Here is an 11,616-nt window from a genome sequence, read left to right as displayed (position 1 = left end):
CACAGAAGTTTTTGTCCTGACATTGTCTATCTTTGCAGCAGTTGGACTTTTTCACTGAGATTTGCCCTATTGGTTATTTCCTGGTCTTTCCTGCAATGGTTACTCTTCCAGTTCTTGCTGGAAGTCAATTCAGAATTGTTTTCTGAATGGGAAGCAACATCTCTGATCAACCAATGTAATTCCTGGCTTACATAGTTTTCTCATCTATATAAGCTGAAAACTGAATTCCAGAAAGGTTATATAAATTGCCCCAGGTTACACAGCTAGTCATCCAGTCAGTCCAAGCTCACACAGACCATCAGCCAATGCTAATTTAAGTGCTCATTTTAGGTGGATCTAGCCTATGGATAGAGAGGTAGGGGCCACTCTGACAAATTTCTGAATATATCTCGTAGTCCTTGTGCTGTTCTTTTTTTCTTTTTAAAAATTTTAACATTTTAAATTTTTATGGGTACATAATAGGTGTATATACTTATGGGGTACATGAGATATTTTAACACTGGCATATAATGTGTAATAATCACATCAGGGTAGATGGTGTTTCAGTCACCTACAGCATTCATCATTTCTTTCTGGTTATGAAAAATCCAATTGTACTCCTGCAGTTATTCTGAAATGTACAAAAAAATTATAGCTGACTGTAGTCACCCTGTTGTGCTATCAAGTTCCAGGTCTTTCTCATTCTATCTAATTATAATTTTGTACCCATTAACCATCCCCATTTCACACCACTTCCTACTAGTCTTCCCAACCTCTGGTAATCATCTTTCTATTCTCTACCTCCCTGAGTTCAATTGTTTTAATTTTTATTTCCCACAAATAAGTAAAAACATGCAAAGTTTGTCTTTTTGTACCTGTCTTTTTTCAATTAACATAACATCCTCCAGGCTAACCCATGTTGTTGCAAATAACAAGATCTCATTCGTTTTTATGGCTGAGTGCTCTATTGTATATATGTACCACATGTTCTTTATCCTTTCATCTGTTGATGGTCACTTAAGTTGCTTCCAAACCATAGCTATTGTGAATAGTGCTGCAATAAATGCGGAAGCACAGATATCACTTTGATATACTCATTTCCTTTCTTTGGAGTATAGACCTAGCAGTGGGATTGCTGGATCATATAGTAGCTCTGTTTTTATCTTTTTGAGAAACATCTATACTGTGCTTCACAGTGACTGTACTACTTTACATTCTCTCCAGCAGTGTACAAGAATTCCCCTTTCTCCACATCCTTATCAGCATTTGTTACTGCCTATCTTTTAGATAAAAGCCATTTTAACTGGGGTGAGATGATATCTCATTGTAGTTTTGATTCGCATTTCTCTGATGATCAGTAATGTAGAGCACCTTTTCATATACGTGTTTGCCATTCTGTGTCTTCTTTTGAGTAATGTCTATTCATATCTTTTGCCCATTTTTAAATCAGATTATTAGATTTTTTTTCCTATAGATTTGTGTGAGCACCTTATATATTCTGGTTATTAATCCCTTGTCAGATGAATAGTTTGCAAAAATTTTCTCTAATTCTATGGGTTGTCTCTTCACATTGTTGATTGTTTCTTTTGCTATGCAGAATCTTTTTTATTTGATATGATCCCATTTGTCCATTTTTGTTTTGTTTGCCTGTTGCTTGTATTTCTCAAGAAGTCTTTGCCCAGATCAATGTCCTGGAGAGTTTTTTCACAGTTTTCATGTAATAGTTTCATAGTTTGAGGTCCTAGGTTTAAGTCTTTAATCCATTTTGATTTGATTTTTGTACATGGTACAGGGGTCTAGTTTCATTCTTCTGCATATAAATATTCAGTTTTCCCAGCACCGTTTATTAAAGAGATTGTCTTTACTCCAGTGTATGTTCTTGGTACCTTTGTTGAAAATAAGTTAAACAAAGCAGATGTATGGATTCATTTCTGGGTTCTCTATTCTGTCCCATTGATCTGTGTGTCTGTTTTTATGTCAGTACCATGCTGTTTTGGTTACTGTAGCACTGTAGAATAATTTGAAGTCAGGTAGTGTGATTTCTCCAGTTTAGTTCTTTTTGCTCTAGATGGCTTTGGCTATACTGGGTCTTTGGTGGTTCTATATAAATTTTTGCATTTTTTTCTATTTATGTGAAAAATGTTATTGGCATTTTTATAGGGATTGCCTTGAATCCGTAGATTGCTTTGGGTGGTATGGACATTTTAGCAGTATTGGATTCTTACAATCCATGACTATAAAATGCCTTTCCTTTTTTTTTTTTTGGTGTCCTCTTCAGTTTCTTGAATCAATATTTTGTAGTTTTCATAGTAGAGATCTTTCACTTCTTTGATGAAGTTTATTCCTATGTATCTTATTTTATTTGCAGTTATTGTAAATGGGATTACTTTTTTATTTCTTTTTCACATTGTCCACTGTTGGCATATAGAAATGCTACTGATTTTTGTATGTTGAATTTGTATCCTGCAAATTTGCTGAATTTGTTTATCAGTCTAACAGCTTTTTGGTGAAGTCTTTAGGTTTTTCCAAATAGAAGATCATATTATCTACAAGCAAGAATAACTTGCCTTCTTCCTTTCCGATTGGGGTGCTTTTTATTTCTTTTTTCAGATGGCTGTAGATAGGACATCCACTACTATTTGTTGAATAACAGTGGTGAAAGTTGACATCCTTGTCATGTTCCAGATCTTAGAGGAAAGGTTTTCAGATTTTCCTCATTCAGTGTGATACTACCTGTGGGTCTTTTGTTTATGGCTTTTATGGTACTGAGGTATGTTCCTTCTAATCCTAGGGGTTTTTGTTTATCATGAAGGAATGGTGAAGTTTATCAAATGATTTTTAGCATCAGTGGAAATGATCATATGGTTTTATTCTTCATTCTGTTGATATGGTCTATCACATTGATTGATCTGTGTTTGTTAAACCATCCTTCTGTCCTGTGATTAATCTTACTTGGTCATGATGAATGACTTAAAAAATGTGTTATTGAATTCAGTTTGCTAGTATTCTATGGAAAATTTTTGCATCAATATTGATCAGAGATGTTGGCCTATAGTTTTCTTTTGTTGTTTTGTGTTTATCTGGTTTTGGTGTCAGGATAACACTGGCCTTGTAGAATGAGTTTGGAAGTATTCCCTTCTCCTTTATTTTTAGGAGTAATTTGAGTATGATTGGTATTAGTTCTTTAAATGTTTGGTAGAATTCAGAAGTGAAGCCATTGCATCATGGGCTTTTCTCTTTTCTTTTCTCTTCTTTTCTTTTCTTTCTTTTCTTTTCTTTTCTTTTCTCCTTCCTTCTTTCCTTCCTTCCTTCCTTCCTTCCTTCCTTCCTTCCTTCCTTCCTTCCTTCCTTCCTTCCTTCCTCCCTCCCTCCCTTCCTCCCTTTCTTTCTTTCTTTTCTTTTCTTTTTCTTTTTTTCTTTTTTTCTAGATCATCTCATTACCATTGCCCAGGCTGGAGTGCAGTGGCATGATCTCAGCTCACTGCAGCCTCAATTACCCAAGCTCAGATGATCCTTCCACCTCAGCCTCCTAAGTAGCTGGGACTACAGGTGCATGTCACCACACCTGGCTGTTTTTGTATTTTTAGGAGAGACAGGGTTTCGACATGTTGCCCATACTGGTCATGATTGAGAATTCCTGGGTTCAAATGATCCATCTACCTTGGCCTCTCAAAGTACTAAGATTATAGGCATGATACACCATGCCCAGCCACTTCTGGGGCTTGTTTTTACTGGATTTTTATTATGGCTTTGATTTCTTTACTTGTTTTTGGTTTGATCAGGTTATGGAGTTCTTCATGGTTCAATATTGGTAGGTTTGTATGTGCCTAGGAGTGTATTCATTTCCTCTATATTTTCCAATTTATTGGCAGATAGTTTCTCATAGTAGCCACTAATGATTCTTTGAATTCCTGGGGCATCCATTGTAATGTCTCCTTTTTCATCTCTGATTTTACTTATTTGGATCATCTCCCTTTTTTTCTTAGTTAGTCTGGCTAAAGGTTTATCAATTTTATTTACCTTTCAAATAAACCTTTACATTGATTTTTTATTGTTTTCTTCATTTCAATTTTATTTATTTGTGCTCTAATCTTAAATATTTCTTTTCTTCTACTAGTTTGGGTTTGGTTTGCTCTTGCTTTTGTAGTTCTTTTAGATGCATCATTAGGTTATTTATTTGAAGTTTTTCTTAATTTTAGATGTAGGCACTTATGCCTATAAATTTCCTATTTAGTACTGCTTTTGCTGTACCCCATAAGTTTTGGTATGTTGCATTTAATATTTCATTTGTTGCAAGTAATTTTTGTATTTCCCTCTTAATTTCTTCCTTTACATACTGGCCGTTCAGGAGCATATTGCTTAATTCCATGTGTTTGTATTGCATAGTTTTCAAAATTCCTCTTGTTATTGATTTGTAAATTTTATTGTGTTCAGAGAAGATGTTTGATATTATTTCATCTGTTCTGAATGTTTTAAGACCTGTTTTGTGACCTAACATATGGTCTATCCTTGAGAATGATCCATGTGCTGAGGGGAAGAATGTGTATTCTACAACCATTGGATGAAATATTCTGTAAATATCTATTAGGTTTATTTGTTCTATAGTGCATATTAAGTCCAGTGTTTCTTTGTTGATTTCCTGTCTGGATAATCTGTCCAATGCTGAAAGCAAGGTATTGAAGCTTCCAGCTATTATTGTATTGATGGTCTGTATGTATCATTGGCTCTAGTAATCCTCTTTTGAATTGACTCCTTTATTACTACATGATGACCTACTTTGTCTCTTTTTACAGTTTTTGTCTCAAAGTCTATTTTGTTTGATATAAGTATAGCTACCCCTGCTCTTTTATGGCTTCCATTGGAATGGAATATATTTTTTCATCCTTTTATTTTTAGTCTATAGGTATTTGTGTGTGTGAAGTGTGTTTCTTGTAGGCAACAGATCACTGGGTTTTGTTTCTTTATCCATTTAGCCACTCTATGTGTTTTGATGGGAGAATTTATTCCATTTACTTCAGTGATATTATTGATAAGTAAAGACTGACTCCTGTCATTTTGTTATTTGTTTTCTTGTTGTTCTGTGGTCTTTTCTTCCTTCTTTCTTTCCTTCCTGTCTTCCTTTTGGTAAAAGCTATTTTCTCTGGTGGTATGTTTTAATTTCTTGTTTTTAATTGTTTTCTATTACAGGCTTTTTGATTTGAAGTTACCATGAGGCTTGCAAATAACATATTATAACCTATTATTTTAAACTGATGACAACTTAACACTGATTGCCTAAAGAAACAAACAAGGAAAAAGAAAACCAACAACAACTCTCACCTTTTCACCCTGCTTTAAAGCTTTTTGTTGTTTCATCTTGTCTTTTTGTGTTGTCTGTATCTTGAAAAGTTACAGTTATTATTTTTCATTGGTTGATTGTTTTGTCTTTCTATAATATAAGAGTAATTTACACACTACTATTACAGTGGTATAATATTCTGTGCTTTTCTGTGTGCTTGCTATTACCAGTGAGTTTTGTACCTTCAGATGATTTCTTATTGCTCATTAATGTGCTTTTCTTTCTGATTGAGGTGTTCCCTCTTCAAGCAGCTCTGCTTGCCAGCTCAAGTGTCCATGGGGGGTGAGGGGTTCCTGTAGCTAGGATTCTGGAGGACTGTGACATAAGTGGGCCACTTCTTACCTGCTTAACTCACCCCTTCACCCAGGAGCTGCTGGGAACCAGGAATAAGTCTCAGTGCTTGGCAGCTGGGTGCAGGGTTTCCAGCTTCCTCCCCGCTTCAGTCTAGGGTCTGTGTCCTCCCTTTGTCCACTCTCGATGCCTTCCCTCCAAAGATCTGTTTAGAATGTCAGTCTTCCTGATGTCCTGGTCTCTCAATGGGAGATATTCTTTCTGTCTATGTCTAGTCAGCCATCTTGGCTCTGAATCTTTACTTAAAGTTATTTAACATGCATTGTTAGGTTGTTTATTTGAATTTTTATTGCTTTTTTGGTGGAGGTACTTATTGCTACAAATTTTCCTCTTAGTACTACGTTTACTGTATTCCATGAGTTTTGGTATGTTGTTTTTCTATTTTTATTTCTTTCAAGTAATTTTTAAATTTCCCTCTTAATTTTTTCATTGACTCACTGGTCATTCTGGAGTATATTGTTTAATTTCCATGTGTTCATATTGTTTCCAAAGTTCCTTTTGTTACTGATTTCTACTTTTGTTTTATTGCAGTCAGAAAATATACTTGATTATATTAGGCCATTCTTGCGTTGCTGTAAAGAAATATCCAAGACTGGGTAATTTATAAGAAAAGAGTTTTAATTGGCTCATGATTCTGCAGGGTATACAGGAAGCATGGTGCCAGCATCTGCTCAGTTTCTGGTGGGGATCTTAGGATTCTTATAACCACGGCAGAAGGCAGAGGGGGAGCGGGTCTATCATATGGCAAAAACAGAAACGAGAGAGAGAGAGTGGGTGGGAAAGTGCCACACATTTTAAAACAACCAGATCTCATGTGAACTTAGAATAGAGCTCACTTATCACCAAAGGGGTGGCCCAAGCCATTCATGAGGTATCTGCCCCCATGATCCAAACACCTCCCATCAGGTCCTACCTTCAACATTAGGAGTTGCAATTCAACATGAGATTTGGGTAGTGACAAATATCTAAACTATATTATTGATGTTTTCAATTTTTAAAAAATGTCATAAGACTTGTTTTGTGGCCTAACATATGCTCTATCCTTCAGAATGATTCATGTGTTAAGTAGAAGAATCTGTGTTCTGCAGCCGTTGGATGAAATGTTCTGTAAATATCTACTAGATCCATTTGGTCTATACTGCAGATTAGGTCCGATGTTTCTTTGTTGATCTTTCTGTCTGGATAACCTGTCCAGTGCTGAAAGTAAGGTATTGAGGTCTATTGTATTGAGGTCTACCTCTTTCTTTAGCTCTAATAATATTTGCTTTATACATCTGGGTGTTCCAGTATTGGGATTGTTAACATCCTCTTGCTGAATTCACCCCTTTACCATTATATAATGACCTTCTTTGTCTCTTCTTATAGTTTCTGTCTTGAAGTATATTTTGTTTGATATAAGTATTGCGACTCCTGCTCTTTTTGGCTTCCATTTGAATGGAATATCTTTTTTCATCCTTTTAATTTTCAATCTGTATGTGTCTTTATATATGAAGTGTGTTTCTTGTAGGCAACAGTTCATTGGGTCTTGTTTCTTTATCCATTTAGCCACTCTGTGTTTTTGCTTGGAGAGTTTAGATCATTTATATTCAGTGTTATTATTGATAAGTAAGGACTGACTCCCATCATTTTGTTATTTGTTTCCTTGTTATTCTGTGGTCTTTTCTTCCTTCTTCCTGTCTTTTTTTTTAATGAAAGCTGTTTCTTTTGGTGGTATGTTTTAATTTCTTGCTTTTTAAATTTTTTTGTTGCAGGCTTTTTGATTTGAGGTTACCATGAGGCTTCCAAATAACATCTTATAACCCATTATTTTAAATGGATGACAACTCTAATTGCAAAAACAAACAAGCAAGCAAAAGTAAAAATAATGAAAGCACTACAGTTTAACTTCATCCTCCCCAGTTTTTAACTTTTTGTTGTTTATGTTTATATCTTATTATACTGAATATGTCTTTATAATTTGTTTTAACTATTATTTTTTTGATAGGTTTGTCTTTTAGACTTCCTATTCAAGATATGAGTAATTTATATACTACAATTAAAGTGTTATGATATTCTGTATTTATCTGTGTACTTAGTATTACCATTGAATTTTGTACTTACAGATTATTTCTTAGTCCTCATTAATGTTATTTGCTTTCAGATTGAATAGTTCACTTTAGCATTTCTTGTAGGTCAGATCTGGTGTTGACAAAATTCCTCAGGTTTTGTCTGGGAAAGCCTTTATTTTTCCTTCATGTTTGAAGGATATCTTCAATGGATATGTTATTCTATGATAAAAGTTTTTTTCCTTCAGCACTTTAAATACATCATGCACTTCTCTCATGGTCTGTAAGGTTTCCATTGATCTGTTGCAAGACATATTGGAGGTCCTTTATATGTTATTTTTTTTCTTTCTCCTGCTGCTTTTGGGATCCTTTTTTTATTCTTAACCTTTAGGAGTTTGATTATTAAGTGTCTTGAGGTGGTCTTATTTGTGTTAAATCTTCTTGGTGTTCCATAACCTTCTTATACTTCACTACTGATATTCTCTAGGTTTGAAAAGTTCTCTATTATTATCTCTTTGTATAAACTTTCTACCCTGATCTCTGTCTCTGTACCTCCTTTTTAATGCAAATAACTCATATTTGCCTCTATGAGGTTATTTTCTAGAGCCTGAAGGCAAGCTTCATTATATTTTTTTCTTTTTTCTGTTGACTCTCTGACTGTATATTTTTCAAATAGCTTGTCTTCAAACTCACTAATTCTTCCTTTTGCTTGTTCATTCTGCTGTTGAGTGACTCTAATGTATTCTTTAGTTTGTCAGTTGAATTTTTCAGCTTCTAAATTTCTGCTTGATTCTTGTTAATTATTGCAATCTCTTTGTGAAGTTTATCTGATAGGACAATACCTTCCCTGTGTTATCTTGAATTTCATTGAGCATCCTCAAAACAGCCATTCTGAATTCTCTGAAAGATCACATATCTCTGTCACTTTGGGACTGGTCGCTGTTGCCTTATTTAGTATGTTTGGTGATGTCATATTTTCCTAGATGATCTTGATGCTTTTGGATGTTCAGTGGTGTCTGGGCACTGAAGAGTTAGGTGTTTATTGTAGTCTTGAAAGTCTGGGGTTGTTTGTGCCCATCCTTCTTGAGAAGACTTTCCAACTATTCAAAGGGAATTGCCATAAGTGAATTAGGGGACACCCCAAGCCCAGTAACACTGTGACTCTTGGAGACTCATAGAGGTACTGCCTTGGTTGTCTTAGGTAAGATCCATGAGAATTCCCTGGATTATGCGGCAGAGTCTCTTATTCTCTTCCCTTACTTTTTCACAAACGAATGGAGTCTCTCTCTCCATGCTGAGCTGCCTGCATTTGGGGCAGCTGTGAAGCAAGCACCCTTGTGGCCACCACCACCAGGACTGTGCTGGGTCACAACTGAATCCAGCACAGTACTGAGTGTCACCCAAGGCCTGTGGTGACTATTTTCTGGCTACCACTGATGTTTATTCAAGGCCCAATGGCTCTTTAATCAACAGGTTATTAATTCAGCCAAAAGTTAGTCTTTTCCTTCAGTGCAGCAGGTTTCCTTCTGGCCCAAAGTGAGTTTAGAAACGCCATTCAGGAGCTATGGCCGGTGACTGGGGACTTTAGGAATCTGCTTAGTACTTTATTTTGCTGGGGTGAAACTGGTACCCATGTTGCAAGAGTCCACTTTACTTTTCCCTGTCCTTTTCTCAAGCAGGAATCTTTCTCCATGGCCACCACCATCCCAGGTCTGTGGTGAGTATTGCCTGGTTACCACTGATGTTTATTCAAGGCACAAGAGGTCTTTAGTCAGAAGGTGGTGAGTCTTGCCCGACCTGGGCCTTTCCTACAAGGGTAACACATTCCCTTCTGGCCCAAGGTGGGTCTAGAAATGCCCTCCAGGAGCCAAGGCCTAGAACTGGAATCTTTGGGGATCTGCTCGGTGCTTTATTTTACTTTGGCTGAGCTGGAACTCAAACTGCAAGATAAAGTCTTTTTAATTCTTCCCTCTCCCTTCCCTAAACAAAAGGGGTTACGGCCACCATAGCTGGAAAAATGCTGGGTCACACCTGAAGCCAGCAAGGTTTTAGGTCTTGCCCAAGGCCCATGGTAACTATTGCCTGGCTACCACTAATGTTTATTCAAGACCCAAAGGCTTTTTAGTCAGCAGGTGGTGAATTCTTAGTCAGCAGGTGGTGAATTCTTAGTCAGCAGGTGATGAACTCTGCCAGGACTGAGTCCTTCCCTTCAGGGCAGTTGGTTCTCTTCTGGCCCAGGGTTGGTCTAGAAATGTCATGCTGAAGCTACGATTTAGAATGGAGTCTTGAAGACTCTACTTGGTGCTCTTATTTTATTGTGGCTGAGCTGGTATCCAAGTTGCAAGACAAAGTCTTCTTTACTCTTCCATCTCCTCCTGGAACTGCAAGCTGAGTTACCTGGAATTGGTGCAGGGGTTATGTAAGCACTCCTGTGGCTGCCCCAGCTGGTGTCTCACTGAGTCACCTGCACCCCAGGTTCACCAGCTCTAAGCTCAGCACAGCACCAAGACTTGCCCAGGAATTACAGTCCTTTTTGCCTAGATTGGCTTTCCAGTTTATTTAGAACCCCAGAGCACTTTAGCCCATGGTGGTAGGGCTAGTGGGAACTCAGGTTTGACCTCTGGGATGGTTAATTCCCCTCCAGCTAGGGTTTCTCTAAATGCTCTCCCCATGGGAACTGGTGGAATTCTGCCCTACGTTGCTTTCCACTGTGACAGGGCAGTACTGAGTTGCAATGTAAAGTCTCACAATCACTTCACTCCCCCAAGCACACAGATTCTCTCTCCATGTCATGCTGTGATGTCAGGGGATATGGGAGGAGTGGTGTAGGCAATTCAAGACCCTCTTCAGTGCCTTTTTTCTTGATGTAATGATAAAACCAGGTACTGCAATTACTCACCTGATTTTTTATTCGTATGAGGGTGCTTTCTTGTGTGGATATTTGTTAAATTTGGTGTTCATGCAGTAAGGGACAATCACTGGAGGGTTCTAGTCAGCCATTTTGCTCCACCTCCTCCTCCCTTGTGCTCTTCTTAATACATATAATTTTTTTTATTATGGTCTTAACAACTGTCTTGTCAACATATTACCAAGTGTTCAGAGGTACGGTCCTCCAATAGCTACCTGGTTACACTTCTGTACCCTTTATTTTTTTTTTTTTTGAGACGGAGTTTTGCTCTGTCACCCAGGCTGGAGTGCAGTGGCGGGATCTCGACTCACTGCAAGCTCTGCCTCCCGGGTTTACGCCATTCTCCTGGCTCAGCCTCCCGAGTAGTTGGGACTACAGGCGCCCGCCACCTCGCCTGGCTAATTTTTTGTATTTTTAGTAGAGACGGGATTTCACCATGTTAGCCAGGATGGTCTCGATCTCCTCACCTCATGACCCGCCCGTCTCGGCCTCTTCTGTACCCTTTTTAGCACAGCTTGAAAGCCTGTGTCACCCTGTTTATTATTTTCCTGTATATCATTGGGAAGTAATGCTACATTTCAGTTTTGTCAGTTCTTGCAGCGAAGAGTTGCTTCATTAGACCAAAGTCCTGATTAGAATGATCCTTTATTCCAGAACAAGCATACACAAAATAAGTTACATTTCTTGTTAATGTTTATACAAATTTCCAAAGAAGAGAAAAAGCATGCTTTAGTACGCTTAGCTTTACCTTAATTTTTGATACTTCCTTCAGAGCAGAATCATATACCATGGAATATCCAGTATTCAATGTAAATACAACAGGGATCAACAATGTTTGTTAGTATTTCTTTTATTTTCCTTTTTAAAAAAATGTTCTACTTACCTTGAAAAGACTATCATTTGTATCTCCAGTTATAGAATTCCCATCTTTTCTAGTAGGCTGAATTATTTCTCTTGTCTCTCTAAGCTATGCCTCAGGTATATGCAACACATTC

Source organism: Theropithecus gelada, chromosome 7b (assembly GCF_003255815.1).
Source record: "Theropithecus gelada isolate Dixy chromosome 7b, Tgel_1.0, whole genome shotgun sequence".
In the NCBI taxonomy this organism is placed as follows: Eukaryota; Metazoa; Chordata; class Mammalia; order Primates; family Cercopithecidae; genus Theropithecus; species Theropithecus gelada.
Note: the sequence above shows the minus strand (reverse complement) of the source record.